Source organism: Amblyomma maculatum, chromosome 4 (genome assembly GCF_055883805.1).
Source record: "Amblyomma maculatum isolate TAMU_Amacu chromosome 4, ASM5588380v1, whole genome shotgun sequence".
NCBI lineage: Eukaryota > Metazoa > Arthropoda > Arachnida > Ixodida > Ixodidae > Amblyomma > Amblyomma maculatum.
Genome location: NC_139347.1, coordinates 172,072,024 through 172,084,169, shown reverse-complemented (window position 1 = coordinate 172,084,169; position 12,146 = coordinate 172,072,024). Strand labels below are relative to the sequence as shown.

The 12,146-nt window shown below is 45.9% G+C and overlaps 1 protein-coding gene and 1 long non-coding RNA gene across 7 annotated transcripts in view; one reads left to right on the top strand and one right to left on the bottom strand.

Moving 5' to 3' along the window:
- Nucleotides 1–12,146, bottom strand: part of LOC146193491 (uncharacterized) — a 54,794-nt gene that overhangs the window by 17,901 nt on the left and 24,747 nt on the right. The gene's annotated exons all lie outside the window — the stretch shown is intronic.
- On the top strand, nt 3,768–6,657 carry LOC146193492 (uncharacterized). Its single transcript, XR_014706463.1, has 3 exons — nt 3,768–3,957; nt 4,041–4,116; nt 5,042–6,657. It is a non-coding gene; the product is annotated as an uncharacterized LOC146193492 (long non-coding RNA).

The following is a 12,146-nucleotide window of genomic DNA, read 5'->3' as shown; positions in this document are numbered from 1 at the left end:
AGGTACTTCTGATGAAGATGGAAAGATACGGACTTTGCCCTATGTACTGTAGGTGGCTCAAAAGCTACCTTGGCAGCCGCCGTAACATGGTCCGATTTTCCGGCTGTGTGTCCAACGAATTTCTATCATCTTCGGGAGTGCCTCAAGGCTCCAACTTAGGACCTTTGTTGTTTTTAGTGTTTGTTAATGATTTGCCGTTACATGTCAAGGACTCGAGAATTTTGCTCTTCGCAGATGATTTCAAATTATTCCGTAATATTGAAGATATTGAGGACTGCCGCCAATTGCAAGCTGACATTAACAACGTCGAGAAATGGTGTTTGTTGAATCGCTTAAAGTTGAATATTAAGAACACTTCCGTCTTGTCTCTATCTAGGAAACGCGACGCAGTTGTGTTTGATTATGCACTTTTGGCGGATCATATTTCTCGTGTGGCCCATGTACGAGACCTTGGTGTTGTTGTTGATTCAAGGCTTGATTTTAGATTGCATGTAAATTCAATTGTGTTACGTGCATTGAGACATATCGGTGTTATCTCTAGGCTAACAAAAAAATTTCAACGGCACGAATGTCTACGCACTCTATACTGTGCCCTTGTGAGACCGCGTCTTGAGTTCGCGTCAGTGGCCTGGAATAACTTATCTGCCACCTATTGCGCAAAAATTGAAAATGTCCAGCGTAAGTTCATACGCATCTTTTATGACAGATATATTGGACGCCGCCGTTTCTACGACTACGATTCTCTCTTGGCAGACCTCAAAATGTGTACTCTTGGCGACAGGCGACTCATACGTGACATGCAGTTTTTGCAAAAAATTGTGCGTGGTTTCATTAACTGTGAGACCTTACTGATGTCACTGAATTTTCGTGTGCCGCATACAAAGGCTGCAAAATGTTCTGACACATTTTATCCAGATTTGCACGCCAACTGTCCAATGACTCGTATACAAAGCCTGTATAACAAAACGTTTATTGACACGGACATATTTGCCTAATTGTTGTTTTCATGCCTGGTTTTAAATGTTATTAAGTGTTCTGATGTGTCTGACCTAGTGTGCGCTCCTTTAGGCCACTTGGCTGTTGAGGCACACTCAAATAAACATTATCTATCTATCTATCTATCTATCTATCTATCTATCTATCTATCTATCTATCTATCTATCTATCTATCTATCTATCTATCTATCTATCTATCTATCTATCTATCTATCTATCTATCTATCTATCTATCTATCTATCTATCTATCTATCTATCTATCTATCTATCTATCTATCTATCTATCTATCTATCTATCTATCTATCTATCTATCTATCTATCTATCTATCTATCTATCTATCTATCTATCTATCTATCTATCTATCTATCTATCTATCTATCTATCTATCTATCTATCTATCTATCTATCTATCTATCTATCTATCTATCTATCTATCTATCTATCTATCTATCTATCTATCTATCTATCTATCTATCTATCTATCTATCTATCTATCTATCTATCTATCTATCTATCTATCTATCTATCTATCTATCTATCTATCTATCTATCTATCTATCTATCTATCTATCTATCTATCTATCTATCTATCTATCTATCTATCTATCTATCTATCTATCTATCTATCTATCTATCTATCTATCTATCTATCTATCTATCTATCTATCTATCTATCTATCTATCTATCTATCTATCTATCTATCTATCTATCTATCTATCTATCTATCTATCTATCTATCTATCTATCTATCTATCTATCTATCTATCTATCTATCTATCTATCTATCTATCTATCTATCTATCTATCTATCTATCTATCTATCTATCTATCTATCTATCTATCTATCTATCTATCTATCTATCTATCTATCTATCTATCTATCTATCTATCTATCTATCTATCTATCTATCTATCTATCTATCTATCTATCTATCTATCTATCTATCTATCTATCTATCTATCTATCTATCTATCTATCTATCTATCTATCTATCTATCTATCTATCTATCTATCTATCTATCTATCTATCTATCTATCTATCTATCTATCTATCTATCTATCTATCTATCTATCTATCTATCTATCTATCTATCTATCTATCTATCTATCTATCTATCTATCTATCTATCTATCTATCTATTACTGGATTTCCACAATCAGCGACACAGCTTGCTGAAGAAATAATATTATTACGAAGCCACAGTGCGGTGTTGATGCTAGCAAGAAGTTAGAGGCTCAAAAAATTGTGCGCCCAAAAGCAATAATATCTGTGTACTTGTAAACGCGATTAACTCAGACAAGATTAAAACCGGACACCTGACAACACATAGTCTCCACATACTCGCTTATAACTACTTATCACATAAGTCGGGTGTCTTCAGTTCTCGATGCTGCACCAGCTTCAATCGAACTATGTTGCTACTGTTTGTTGTCAGCACCAAAATATATGAAATACAAATTGGGCAGCGCTTAATGCTCAAGGCTTCGCAACTATATTTGTAGCCTTCACACTAGTTCTAACATGCGCTTTGGCGTAGTCGATCCCGCACTGTCTGGCGAAAGGGCTTGTGTGGTGAAGGCGCCAGTGGGCGGGGAGGCCCACTGTCTATACGGCTTAACCAGTGTAAGCAGGAGAGCGCCAAAGGACCAGGCTGGGAATATAAAACACCTAGGGCGTCCCTAGCTCACTTAGAAAGACTTGAAAAGAAAATTGAGGAGTGTTATTTACAACCTTAAATTACTGCAATCGTAATGCGCCTTTTTACTTATCGTGGTGATTTTTCTTTTACTATAGCGTTTTGGTTGGAAGTGACATAGCGGAATTGCCTTATTCTCCAATACCCGATTTTCTCGTTAATGGTAAGGTCTGCTTTTTTTGCTGATTTAACGATGTTATCTGCAATCTGACTCAACGCCGTTTTCTCCACTTGCACTTAATGCGGTGCTGGTCACATACAATTGAGTATCAGTATTCTTCGACAGATGCGTTTCATGATAGAGTACCTGAGTCTCCTCTGCTTCTCCTTAAAAACTAAGTATTTCATTTGGTCACGTGTTAGATGAATGTTTTAGAGGTTCCTTTCAGTATATTTGTCTTCAGTAAGTAAGTGGTTTTATCTAAAATGTTACCATAGGTTTCACCGTTCGTGCGCCCGCATGTCACTCTCAATACGAGAAGGCCATCGTAATGAAGAGGCCTGTGACATGCGTTGCCTCATGTTCGCCATACACGATGACTTTCTGACATTTGTTTCACGCTTCTGGCGCTCTGCTTTGCTAAATACATGCAAGTAGTAGTAGTAGTAGAAGACTTTATTGAGGCGCAACACTTAGGCGCCTAATACATCGATGGCCTGCTGGACGAGCCGGCGCTGTTCCTCTTCACCCTCAGCACCAAGCCAGTCCACCCAGGTCCAGATAGTATGGGAGAAGGTGGGAAAGAATCCTGATTGCAAGGCAACCGGGCATGATAATAGGCAGTGGGAAAGGTTGGCATAAGGGGAATGGCAGTTGGGGCATGATGGATCACGACGGAATTTGTAGAGATATAGCCGTGCAGGGGTTATGAGTGTGTTCCAACTGTATTTGCCGAAGGATATGAGCCTTCCGAATGAAAAGATTAGGTTGAGGGTCGGGGTAGAGTTTGCGGTCTAAGCGAGCAGCATTTTAATATTCACTGCTCCATGGAGAAAGGGATTGTGTAAAGAGCGGACACTCGGCAAAATCTGGCCCCAGGAAATGACGCATGAATGATAACGCTAGTAACAGCTTCACGCACGACGAAATGGATGGCGCCACCAGCATTTGTTGCGCCGCGCGCGCGGGGGCTGCCGGCGCAGACCGAAGCAGACTGCAGAAGGGTATGGCCGTCTACCTGTGCTTCGTGTTCCTGAGGTCTGACTGCGGCTTCCTTGGCCTTCGAAGCGGAACTACAGCAGTTTGTCAGGACGGCAGGGTGAGGAACGTTATTTTGGTTTAAAACGATGCATTTCGAGCAGTTTATGCTGACCGCGCCGGCCGGTTTCTTGAAAGGCGCAGCTCGTGAACGGGCGCCGGTGCGCACGTCATGGGTCGGCCAGTTCGTGACATCCCGGCAGCTTCCAGCAAAGGCGAGGTAAGATATTTTTTTCTGTTTGCAAGCTCTGCATTTTAAGCAGTTTAGCTGAGCACTGGCAGGCGCGGTTGTGAAGAGAAGGCCTATATATGCTCGGCAATGGCGCAACAAGGGCTCGCCGGCTACTGCGCAGTTAGATAAGAGCAAACCCACGCCTGACGTTCGTTGCTTAGTTTGCCTAGTGGTTACTGTTGGGTGGTTTCTCGTCGAGTTTTACGTACTGGGGTGTTTTTTATGGCCCTCACCAGTGCGCAATCTCTTTTAGGTGATGTGTTGGCCGGGTGAAATCTGAACATCGAGAGTAGGCTAATGTGTTAAAGACGAGTGTTTTCGCGTGGTATGTACGAGACCGTTATTGTTAAGACGGTAAAAAAAAAAGGTACCGCACAAAATCTGGAGAACCAGAAACTTGTGTGTCGAGGATCGTCATCTGCACCAAAAAACCCGCGGGGAATGTGTTTAAAAGAATAAGGCAATAGAAAAGGAAACGCCGAGGTGCTTCTAAACAGCGTGATACTAAAGAAGTGGCGCCTCGATAATTCCGTCCTCTCCGTTTCTAAAAACTTGCATTCCACCCGTGCATTTGTTTTCAATGCACCTAACGCGTACTGTGGTATACCCTGTGTTGTTGCCGAGAGGTGTCAAATATTTTTATGGAATGAAACGCGTAGTCGGCTGTCAATGCAGCTTTTAAAAACAAAGACTAACATTTGGAAATGGAGCAATGCTTTGAAATTACAGGTAGGAATTTTCGCCGGGTAGCTTTATTTGTATATTTTACGTGGGTGTGCACGCGAGGTAAGATAAATCATTGACCAATATTCGTAACTTTATTCCTTTACAGATTTCTCGTGTTTAATCTGTTTGTGTAGTCTCAATAAAAAGTGTATCACGATGACTTATATTTCTACTGTAAAATTTCCAGCTGTTGCCAGGACTGGGCAGTCTCAGTTGTGTGCCCTGGTGAGACGATTGCAGCATACGTGCAAGAGGCCCGGACCAATATCCCGCGTTCTAGGAGTCGATAGGTTTGAGCTTTCACTTTCGGCTAGCCATTTCACTTGATTTATAGTGCACATCAGGTATTTCTATAACGATATAATTGTTAACATGAAAAATGTGTTAATAGGCATGAAATAAATGTCCCAATTGTTTCCTGCAATGTTCATATCAGTACATATTTCCACACTCCAACAAATTGTCCATTTCAGAATATTGCAAGCTAAGCTTGAGTGATTTCTATTTGCCGTTCCAGAAAGACCCAGGCTATAAAGACGCGCATAATAGAGGAACCATTCTTATATTTACACGGTTGAGCAATCTGGCTATGTATTTGAACGAATGCTAGTTACATTGTCAATGTAAAATGAATACAAGGCACTTTGTAACGTGAGTCAATGTTTTCCTGCTTATTTCCGGCTTACAGAAAATTTGTGATTAGGAACCCTTCAAACTTTCTGAAAAAGGTGATGCTGAGGATGAAAGACGTAACCGTCTGCTGGAATTTGCTGCAAAAGGTCGTATGCAAAAACACATGATTGTACGGGGAAAGGTGCGCGTTTAAGCTAAACGCAATGTGTCTGTGGCATAATACCCAAGAGTACTTGAAGTATATTTGTTTGAAATATGTGTTTCAAATAAAATACATAGTATTATAAGGAAGCCGCAAATATATTTTGAGCATTGTGTATGTCTATTTTCTTGTGTATCATTTTCCATAATCTGCATGTAATGCTACATTTGTCTACCTATGTATTGTTTCCTGAGTAATTCTTTTTCTTTTTTATTATGTACACTGTGTATCCTGCGTTTTGTCTCTCTTCCTGGTTGCTTTCGTGCAGCAAACTGTGACAGAAGGGTATCTTTTGTTATTGTATGAAGCAAAATAAATGTTCGTTTCACAGAGCTCCTGTCATCTTTCCTGCAATATTGCTCTTTGGAAAAGGCTTTGACGCAGCTGCGTTGATGGCCAATCAGCAGGAATTATGACCTAATTTTATATTTCATTGCTGAAAATAAATATAAAAATAATACCACACCGTACAGAATAGAAATAATGTGCCAACAGGGCGCAGCAATACGGCAAGCTCTTGCTAGCATTCAAACTGCGCGCCTTTAACGAAAGCTGATGTGTGTCAAGCATCAGCCGCTTGGTGCGCTACAGTCAATTGGGCCGCTGAGCCCTATGGAAGTGCCCGCTCTTTACCCTATCCCTTTCTTTATGGTCAGAGGCTCGACGAACGTGCCGGGTGTTCTGGCTGGTCTGGCTGCCAGCCCCGTGTGTGCGGACTGCCTCGTCGCCAGATGATACGACTGACGCCAGGCGTGGACGACTGTCACGAAATCAGCGCACATTTTCATCAAGCCGGTACGGCGTGAGGCCCGCGCGGCGTCGCGTGGAAAACATAGACAGAAAAGCCTCCTTCCCCGCGCGGGAGAGCGCGTAGCTTTGTACGCGTTGTCGTCACCCTCTTTCCCATTGCCCTGGGAGGACGGTGGTCCATCGTCCTGGAATACGCCAGAAAATTCCAGAATCTTCTATGGGACCTAGGCAATGACGACGCGCGGCTCGCGGGAGGAAGAGAGAGCGCTCTAACGAGCGAAGCTAAGTGTGTGTGCGCGCTAGCTTTGGCGCGTGTTAACAGACATACGCGGCGCGCCCTATTTAAAGAGACCGCGCCGCTTGTGCAGTCAATCAGTCAGTGTTTGCGACGTGTTCGCCTGTGCTTCGGCTGGACTCCCGGGGATCCCGCGCTACTGGCAAGCCCACGGACCTACAAGGGAGCGGCGCTCGTCTCGTATGGCGGCCACATCGTGACTCTTGAAGCGTCGTACTGCAACAGTGTCCGGTGAACAATTTGGTGTTTGTTTATGTAACTCTCTCGTGTTTGATCTGTTGCAAAGCCTCTTTGTTATTGAATCATTCTGTAGTTGCATGCTTAGCGTTTGTATTCTGTGAACCTCTCGTCTGTGCATTTTAAGAGATCTTTTGTATTCCTGTGTATCGTCTCTTGCTGTGCATAAATTGTGTTTTGTTTGTTACTTCTGACTCCGGTCCTTACTCTGGTTTGAACCGGCGACAGCTAGGCACCAAACGGCCACCCCCTTCTGTCACTACAAGGTAGTTGAATTCCGGCTGGGCTTGCCACGCAAGTCGAGGGCATCTCCTTTGCGACCGGAGCAGCTACCCCCACTCACCCTAAGGGTGTCTGGGAGTGTGCGTACCGTTAAAGGCGCATCGTTAATAATACCCCCTAATTATTAACAGGTGAGAACGACGAACGAAGAATTGTTTTGAAAGCACGAAGGCCTATTATAGGCCCGAGCGGCGTGATAACGCAGCGTCAGAAAGCAGCGTCACGCTATCACCTCAGTAATCTGCGCTTTGCTGATGACAGTGCCTTGCTAAGTAACTCGGGAGAAAATGCAATGAATGATTGCCTGGGCTGCAAAAGCATAAATGTAGGTCTAGAAAGTAATATGCAGAAGGCTAAAGAAATGTTCAACGGCATAGGCGAGAAACAGCAGTTTGCAATAGGTAGCGGTTCACTTCAACTGGTAGGCGAATATATTGTCAGGCATGTGAATAGAAGAGAACAAGGAAGTGCAAAAAGAGGCTCTCCGGAAGAGAAGTGGAAGAAGAGGAAGTTCACCATATGTTGGTTAGCACACCAGGCTAAGGGGCAAAACCACTCTGTAAATAAACCTTAACAGTGTGGTGGAAGGTGCAACAATCACCACGGATTCCTCTCTACCTCGTTCGAGCCGACGACTCGCTGGGCTCCCCCCTTTGACACTCACAATAATCCAAGACAGCGATGCACGGCAGCCAGGTCAAGCGGCACCCGCATGACAGCATTACCGTGAGCCAAGGACCTCTTCTGGCAAGGCTGGCGAAGGCATGGACGACTGCCCACCATTTACCAGCGGGTGAGCAAGTACAATCGCTGGGATGCCACTGTAATGCTGGCAAATGTTTTTTTCTTGGACTCCACAGACCTGACATGGTTTGAGAACCAGAAGCGTCGCTGACGAGCTGGGATCGTTTTGAAGAGAAGATTCGAAATTGTTTTGGGGATACCACGGCAAAGCGGAAATGCGCAGAGCAGACTTTATTCCAGCGAGCCCAAGGGCATGGTGAAACATGCACAATGTACATAGAAGAGGTCCTAAAACTCTGCAAAGCGGTGAATTCGAGCATGTCTGACGAAGACAGAGTTGGCCACCTCTTAAAGGGCATCGCGGTGGACGTGTGTAACTTTTTAATTATAAAAGAAAACTTAGATTCTCCCACGGCCGTGATCAAGCACTGTCGTACATTCGAAACTTTAAGGCTGCGTCGCATAACCCCGAAATTCGGCCTTCTGTCTAACGTGACCACTGTTGCAAGCGTGGATTCTCACGAGCATTCACATGAGCCTCCGCATTTGGCCGACATGATTCGCCAAAATGTCCGTGATGAGCTCTCCCGCCATCAAGATGTGAACCTCAGTGCAATACCCTGTGATAGCTGCTCCCTGCAGGCAGCTCCCATCCAGCGCTCTTCTTGGGGTTCTACCGCTCTTCCTCCCGTCCGTGACCACCGAAACGACTCATATGGCCCTGCTCCCCTAGCTCGTACCCACTACAGGGCGCCACCTCCTCCGCAACAACCCCAGCGGCTGGACTTTGTAGATCGCTTCGATCCTGTGACCGAGGACTATTATTTGGACCGCACTGGTGAACCACCCGTCTGTTCCCGCTGTGGTATGCTTGGCCACATATCCAGATTCTGCCGCCGCCGGAACCCGGCACCACGCTACCAGCGTCAATGGTCAAATCGCCGTTCTACCGTGAGTCCAGAAGTCCGTGACCCGACCTATCCCCCTCCATCGCGCTCCTACTGTTACGTACCACCACGCAACGACTCACCAGTTTCTGTTCGCAGCCTGACTCCTACTGACCGCCACTCCCGACAATCGCCTTCTCTCCGCCGTTCTTCTCCGCCACCGGGAAACTAGCCTGTGAGGCCGAAAGAGGTGCGGTCGCCAGGTCATCGATATTGCCAATTCCTCTACCGGTCTTTATGCTAAAGAACCGCTTGGAAGTTTTGGTGGATGGTGTTTGTGTTATGGCCTTAGTGGATACGGGTGCTACAGTTTCCGTGATGAGCTTAGATTTTAACAACCGTCTCGGCCGCAAAATTTTGTTTGGTTGGGATAGAACTGTCATATTTCGAGGCGTAGGGGGAGAATCGTTGGTTCCGCTTGGTATTTGTGATGTAAATGTAGTGATGGCTGGACACGAGTTTAGAACTGAATTTGCGGTGCTCCCTCGCTCTACGCACGACGTTATTCTAGGAGTTGACTTTTTACAGCAGTGTGGCGCAACTCTCGACTTCAACAGTGGCGAGATATCAATAAGCCCCAGCCTTCGATCGGCCCTCATAAAAAAATCGCCGCGGGCTGTCCAAGTGTTTTCTGTCTTCGAGGATATCGTCGTTCCAGCGATGTTCACCGTCTTCGTCCCAGTCGTGTCTTCGGGCGCGGTTGCCAATGCCTTCTACGCTCTGGTGGAACCCGCTTCCCTTTCCGGTGCCAAAATGAGTGTGTTAGTGCCCCGCAGCGTTGTTCGAGTGAACAAGGGCCGTGCCACGCTTTGGACTGTCAACCGTCCCAATGAACCTGCCGTATTGCCGCGTGTGTTCGAAACTTGCCTACTTTGAAGAACGCCTTTTTTGCACATCGGCGCGTTCAGTGACGGCGTTGCTCGTTCAACAAGACGTCCCGATCATGCTGATTCCCAGTTTCAGTCCATGATAAATGAATCGCTACCCACCAACGACTGCCGAATATTGATGGAGGTTCTTATGAAACATGCGGACGTGTTCGACTTTGCTCGAGATCAGCCACCACCGATTCCGCCTTCCCGCACCCATCACATGATCGACACTGGATCTGCACACACGATTAGACATACACCATACAGTGTTTCACCTTCAGTACGTAAGATAATTGACGAAGCGGTCCGTGATATGACTCAAAGAGGAATCATTCAGGAATTATCTAGCCCATGGGCCGCCACTTTGATTCTCGTGAAAAAGAAAGATGGCACCTGGCAATTTTGTGTCGACTATCGCCGCCTCAATACTGTCACCAAGAAGGATGTTTACCCGCTCCCGCGTGTTGATGATGCTATTGACTACCTCCATTCAGCTTTCTATTTTTCATATGTTGATTTACAGTCCGGATATTGGCAGATATCGATGCATCCGAAAGACAAGGAGAAGACGGCATTCGTGACTCCAGGTTATATGAATTTAACGTGATGCCTTTCGGCTATGCAACACTCCGGCTACCTTTGAATGATTTATGGACACTCTTTTGCGTGGACTGAAGTAGAAAATTTGCATGTGTTACCTAGATTACGTAGTGATTTTCGGAAGGACCTTCGCCGAGCATAACAGCCGTTTAGCATTGGTCCTTAACTGCATGGAGGAAACAGGTCTCGTGCTGAGCTCTAAGAAGTGCCGCTTCGGTGAACGCCAGATCGTTTGTCTTGGGCATTTGGTTGACAAAGACGTTGTTAGGCCTGGCCCACAGAAGATTGAAGCTGTTAGCTGCGTCAAAGAGCCCAAGTCTGTGAAAGAACTCAGGAGCTTCCTGGGACTTTGCTCTTACTTTCGACGCTTCATCCCTAAGTTTGCTGACATAGCCTACCCCCTCACATGCCTCTTGCAGAAGGATATCCCTTTCAAATGGACTCCTGAATGTGATTCTGCGTTTCTCCAGCTCAAGTTTCTTCCTAATTCGCGGCCCATATACTGCGTCATTTCAGCCCGACAACTCCCACTGAACTCCACACTGACGCAAGTGGCATCGACGTGGGTGCTGTGCTCATACAACTGCATGACGGAAACCAACACGTTGTCGCTTATGTAAGTCGCACCTTTAGCAACTCAACGCAATTATACCGTGACGGAGCAAGAGTGCCTTGCCGACGTTTTTGGCGTAGAGCGGTTACGCTCGTACCTTTATGGACGTTCCTTTACAGTCATCACCGATCACCATTCGCTTTGCTGGCTGGTGAATCTACGTGACCCCTGCGGTCGACTGGCCCGCTGGGCATTACGCCTTCAGGAGTTCAACTTTACAGTGTCGTACAAAAGTGGCCGCCAACACGCTGACGCTGACTGCCTTTCGCGGCTTCCTCTCGCAACTACCCTCTGCGATGACAACTTTGACGACTATCTTGCCGCCGTTTCCGTACAATTTCCGGATCTTGCCACTTTCCAGCGAGAACAACAAAAAGATCAAGACTTGGTATCAGTTTTTGAAAAAGCTCGTGATCCGGCATCTGCGAACCCTTTCTGCATTCGCGATGGTTTGCTGTATCGAAAAAATTACTCGTCTGGCGGTCCACGCTTTCTGCTAGTCGTTCCGGCTAGCCTCTACTCCTCTGTTCTACACTCTATGCACGATGACGTTACAGCTGGGCACTTGGGGTTTGCCAGGACTCTTACACGCATTAAGGAAGGAGTTCACGTAACGACTCAGCGTTACGTGAACACCTGCGTGCAGTGCCAGCGGTTCAAGCTCCCAAAGACTTCTCCACCGGGCCACTTACATCCGGTGATACCACTGACCACACCATATGAGCAAGTGGGTGTTGACCTCATAGGCCCGTTTCCCCGCTCGTCCAAAGGCAATCTCTGGGTCATCATGTGCGTTGATCTTCTCACGCGTTACTGTGAAACTGCCGCAATTCCTTCCGCCACCGCCGCTGACGTCTCGTTCTTTCTTCTTCACGCTGTCGTCCTCCGTCATGGGCCTCCTCGCGTAATTATCAGCGACCGTGGCCGCCAGTTTAAGGCAGATGTTGTGGAACAGCTTCTGCGCTATTGTACTTGCCAGTTGCGTCACTCTACGCCGTACCATCCCCAGACAAATGGCCTCGTTGAACGTACAAACCGGACACTCGCGAACATGCTTGCGATGTATGTTGACTCGCGGCATAAGAACTGGAATGACGTGCTGCCTTTCATTGCTTCA